Consider the following 6,000-nt stretch of genomic DNA (forward strand, 5'->3'; position numbering starts at 1 on the left):
GGAAGAGAGAAGATGAAAGATCCACAGTGTAGCTGCTAATAAAGACCCAGTCCAAATGTTGTGTATTTGTCAATATCATTTGAATCCTAAAACAAAACTTTACTTGTAGTGTTTCTTTAGGTTTGGGTAGTAATGTCATCAGGACATGTTGTCATTACAGAAAACACAACATTCAAACAAACGGTTTAATTCAAGTAACTGCTGTGCTGTGTTCTGGGCTCGTATTTGCATCTGACAAAAAAGTGATGTGGAAGTAATGATCTTCGTTTTGTGTTGCTTTTTTAATTTGAACTTTAATAATTCACTGAGTTTCAGGAGGATTACACTGAATCTTTCTTCCAGAAAGAAATCATAAGGACCACATGACTATAACTTACTATTAATATTCAATTGCCCTGTTATTGTGCATGCATCCTATCATCAAACCAAACAGAATATGACTACAGTATCTGAATAGTCTCGCAGAAGTGAAAGATACAGGAAGTCAACACATCTGGCTCGCTGGCTCCAGTGACTGCTCATCACTGAAATGATTGCAGTTCCTTCCAAGTCCTATTTCACACAAGGCGGTTTGCTGCTCTATTAAATAGAGCCATGACGCCTGTGTCCCTCTCCTGCGACTCTGGTGGCGTTTGTTTAAAGAAATGGGCAATTTAGGTGTAAAAATAACTTCATGACCACCATTGCTGCCAACAGACACCGCATATATACCTCTTCCAGGAAAATAATGTTTTCATTTGTCTAATTTGTCTCATCACACTGACCCAACAACCCCTGCTTTATAGTTATAACAGCTTCCACTCTTCCGCAAAGACTTTCCACAATATTTTGGAGTATTTCTGTGGGAATTTTTGCTCATTCCCAGACGAGCATTTGTGAGGTCAGAGATGTTGGAGGTTGGATGAGAAGGCCTTTCCTGTAGTTGACCCCAAAAGTGTTTGATGGGGTCACGGCCTTCGTGTTCCTCCATATCAAACTCATCCAAGAATGCCTTTAGGGACATTGGGGCGCAGTCATGCTGAACTAGAAAAGGCTTTTCTCAAATGTTGGAAGCGTAGAATGTTCCTTAATGTTGTGTCAAGAAGCTGGATTAATATTTTGAGTAAAGCAAGAGGTAATTAATTCATTGATAGTTGTGTTTTCAGACTTTTTGTCTGTTAATGTGTACAGGTTACTGTAGATTATCTCAGGGCATAAATCTGTGCATGCATTTGCGTTCATGAAACAATAATGAATTGAAGCTTTGGAACAAAATCTAGACGCTGTCAGTGATGTGCATATTCGGAACAAGGTGCGCAGGTGGGCAACTACGCTATTAAGAGACTATGACCTGCATGCATCCATCCATTTGCTTCAAAGTAGCCTATCCCAACTGACTTTGGGGGAGAGGCAAGGTAGATCCTGGACTTGTCGCCAGTCAATGACAGGGCACATAAAGTACAGACAAGCATCCATTCACACTTACAGCTCACACCTATGAACAATTGAAAGTCTCCAATTAACACTGACAGGGGTTCGTCTCACTTTAAAAATATTTTTGAATCCCAAATAAGGTCAAATTACGTCATGTGGAAAATCTACATGAAAATATTTTTTTTATGGCAGTTAGGTTTGGACATAATAGCTGACAGACTAAAGACATTTTAAACTCCTTTTTAATTTACCGACAAAATAATTATCTGCAATTCAGGCCTAGGGATGTTGGATAATGGAATCTGAGGTTGAGAAACAACCACACCTCTGCACGAAACTCTACTTTCCAAGTAGCCACTCGTTGCCCTAACACCTATGATCTCTGCAAGTGAACTCAGCAGCAAAATTAGGAATTAGGTCGTTTGGCACTCTTGGCGAACGCTCTCACTTCTCAATCTGACTCAGTGCGGCAAACAGTTTGTTTGTTAAACTTGTGCTTGTGGGGGAGGAAAAAAAAGGCAGAACTGATGCCATAACAGAGCTAATGAGTTCAATTGGACAAACGAGGCGGGGATGTTCAGCGCCAAGGCAATGACCGCGTTCCATCTCTAACAATATTGACCATGCTGTAATTGTATGCACTACTCTGAATGTTAATGCTCAGTAAAATGGGGTTTCTTTGGTAAACAATCCCTACAGGATGAAATATACTAGTTTGAGTAAGTTTGATTGAAAATTATGTCCGGCAAAAGTAAAACATTTGAACAGACTGCATTCAATTGCCTAAAAAGCATAGATTTAAGCTGGTATGAAACAAAACGATGTATTTCTCAAACAGACTGAACATTATAATCCTCAGATTGGAGGATTTATTTATGTACAGAGAAAAAGAAGCAATGACGCAACCTGATGCAAGCTCTGCTAAAGAGATGCAGCACACACACAAATATACTGTACAGCTCCTTCATAACAGTTGACAGTTTGTCTTGTGAGTCAGGGTCAAAGCAGCAGTTGATGGGAGTTGGTGTCACATGCATGTGTCGAGGTTGCCTTGCAGTGATTAAAACAAGCCATTCTATTTCTACACAACACACTATATCATACATTTTAGACAAACCACTTCATGCCTCTATTCTTTTATTCCAAATGTACAAACAGAAGAATTTCAAACATTACTATTGTAATATGTGGGATACATTGTTTTGACATTGTTCCTAGTAAGTGTTGTTTTCAGGTTGTTTTTTTTATTTTCAAATATATTTTCTGGATTGAAGAACTTGAAGTGCTTGTCTCTAAACTGTCATTAAAAAGAAGATGGCTGTGTCATCATGTGGCACAAGAAGGCGTGCAGTTGGTTGTTTTATAATTATGGGCATTAAGTGTTTTTCTGTAATTATAATCATGACTTTACTATTGTGATAATAGTGCAGGTTAGTGCTAGACTACAGTGCTTTTCAACTTATATTAAAAAAAAGTCTGGTTACGTTGAGCCATAAACCGAGAACCCCTGTATCCCAGTGGCATTGATGTTGGTGTTGTTGGAAATCTGAAGAGATTATTCTCAGCATTGGTGGACATTAAAATGGAACCTCTGAAGTCAAAGGTCACTGCAGTCATACAATTTGACCAATATTTTGGGGAGCAAGTTGAATTTAAAACGTCGTGATGCAAGATTTCAGCAAGCATTCAAAGAATGTCCTCTGGGATTTTCACATTCACATTCACACATTCAAAAGATGGACTGCCTAAATGGATGACATCCAGCGTCCCATGAGAATCCGTCATACTAAAAGCACCAAAGGATTAATTCTGTTTTTAATCTTGAAGTTCTTGTTTTTCTCAACCTTTGTGATACTTATTTCAAATATGTCCCTGCATCATTAAGGGGAGTTAAGAGAAGAAGAAGATAGATCAGAAGTTATGTGAACCGAAGCAGACTCTAATTCAAAGCAAGACTCCAGTCTTGTGACAATTGGGGGGTTTGTTGTGGTGGTGTGGAGGCAAAAGGGATCAAAGTAACAGAAAGCACAGCAGGGAGGAAGGGTAATCTCAAAATGTATTCATGAAAAGCCAAAGCAGCAGCAGGATCTAAAATACAAAATTAATACAATGGAAATGCTCAACACCACAGACGGGTAACGTGACGTCACGCAGGACACTTGACGTAGAACAATGAATCCAAGACTGAAGACAAGAGGGACCCAAATACAAGCAGACTGACGAGGCAACAAGGCACAGCGGGACATGACATGAGTAGCTCATAAGCAGGGCTGACAAGAAAAGGTGGCGACTGAGCCGATGAGCACATTGAGCACAAGCCGGGATGCATAAAGCAAAGGAAAGCAAGACGCCATGAAACAAAACTAAATGCAATCGAAACAATGCAAAAACAGACCATGATAGAACAGATTCCAGACATCCCATTAAAGAAAAAATGTCCAAAAGAGAGTAGGCGGATGTGGGCCTGGAGGCAGGTACGAGGGCATGCGTATTGGGTCTGTCCAGGTCATTCCAGAGGCTGACCAGAACAAGAGAAAAAGGCAGTTCGGGCCCAGTCCGGTGGACGTCTGAGATGCCAGACATGAGGTGCTCGTCCTCAGGATTCATGTGGATGGACGCGATTGCAAGCAAATAATGCCAGGCAGTGCCACTTACGCGGACAGCCAGGACACTGGACCCCACGGGGTTGCAAAGCTCAGACATGAGGTCTTGCTCTATTAGCCAAGATGAGTGACAGCTGCAGAACTTAGGGTGACGGAGGACGGTCGACGGTGTGCAACCGTAACAGGGTCATGTGACTGGCGTGGCGGTCCCAGTTACCCAATATCAATGTGCAGGTACACACTTGGACAAAATTGTTGGTACCCTTCTGTTAATGAAAGAAAGGCCCATAATAAACACAAAAATATGTTGTCTGTTGTCTTGTTGGTTACCATTTTTTGTTTTTGTTGCTATTTGCACATTTTAGAACTCCTACTTTGGAGATTAACTTTTGAGAAGTTGTAAAAAAAAAAAAAACATTATGAAGAAAAACACTAAATAAACATATTCCAAAACAAAGATACAGCGTAACAAAGAAAAACAAGGGAAACTGGACATGACACAAGTGGCAGCAGGGAGCTGATTGGTAGACATAACGAGTAGACAAGGAAGGCATGAACAAAGACCATAAGGAAAACAAGAAATTACATGGAACAAGATTAAATCCAACCCCGCGACCCTCAACAGGATAAGCAGTATTGAGAATAGATGGATGGATGAAGACTAAATCTAATCAAAACAGAATGCAAAAATACAGACCGTGACCAGTTTTGATACTTTTGTTCAGTGTGATGGCTGTTATTGTTATTGGCTGTTTTACAGTGGTTAACTTCCTTATACCGTTGGGTAATTCAACGCATTATGTTTTTGTCATTCAGAATTTCATTTTAAAAGTGGATGTCTGTGTGTATGTACTGTATGTACCCAAGCGTCCTTGGTTCTTATTTTTATTGTATTAAAATTAACAGTGTTTAACCTGTTTTTGCACTTGTACTGTATGTGTGATTTCCAAATGTCATTTAAAATGTGTCTGTACAGTAATAAAGCTTTCATTATGGTAACAGCTTGACAGATTATTGCCAGTTCCATTGTCTGCTAAGAGATACCCATTTTGAAATGAAAAGAAATTCGGTATCAACTACCATCACAAACTGATCGTGCTTGACCACTGTACTGTTATTAAATTTCATTCCAGTTTAACTCATTTTTAATCCACAGCTTTCCAGTAAATAAATCTCAATAGCTAAAAAAAAGTCATCCAGTGCCTGTAGTCAGATGAGTTTAGGTGTTCAGTCTTTTCCATTCAAGTCAAGATTTAGCCAACAGCTGTGTAACATCAGTCACTTTGAAATAAGAATAAAACTAATCTAGAGTATTCTGACATTGCATGTAAAAGTACAGCTTTAAAGTCTTCCTGCGTGACATGGGTATCCGCCCAGAGCCAAGAACCAATTTCGCGCAGAGGAGTGGGCTGTGTGAATCGCTTGCGGGAGCTATAATCAATCATAATTGCTCAGAGTCGGGCGATAAGTGAATTGCTCATCTTTCTGCTGTGGCATTCCCATCACAGCTGAACTTGGAGCATTCGACTTCTTTTCTGCAGCATGTTGAGGTGGACAAGAGCTAGAAGTGAACCGAGGCGGACAATCCATCGCTGGGTATTTCCGCCATGACATTAGATGTATTCAAACATTACAAAGAAGATCATATATCCATAGCACCTAAGTATGATATGTTGAATAATAGGTCACAGCCACCTCCTCATTCCTCCACTACACATACATTGACATTTAAGACCAGGAGTCCAATATTGTTCGACCGTCACTGGTAAATTATTAATCAGTTAGCATCACTCTCCCTGTGTGTGCATGGCATTCTTTATTTTTTCTTCTTCAACACAACACCTTCAAACAGTTGACTCTAACTATAAATAACACATGGCTGGCCGTCATAATGTTATAATGTTTCTTTTTGTTTGTTTGTTTGCCCCAAATTTAAATATTTTCGGCTACAACAATAGGTAGTTTGTTAAACAATACCATTATC

Source organism: Phyllopteryx taeniolatus, chromosome 20, assembly GCF_024500385.1.
Source record: "Phyllopteryx taeniolatus isolate TA_2022b chromosome 20, UOR_Ptae_1.2, whole genome shotgun sequence".
Classification (NCBI taxonomy): Eukaryota; Metazoa; Chordata; class Actinopteri; order Syngnathiformes; family Syngnathidae; genus Phyllopteryx; species Phyllopteryx taeniolatus.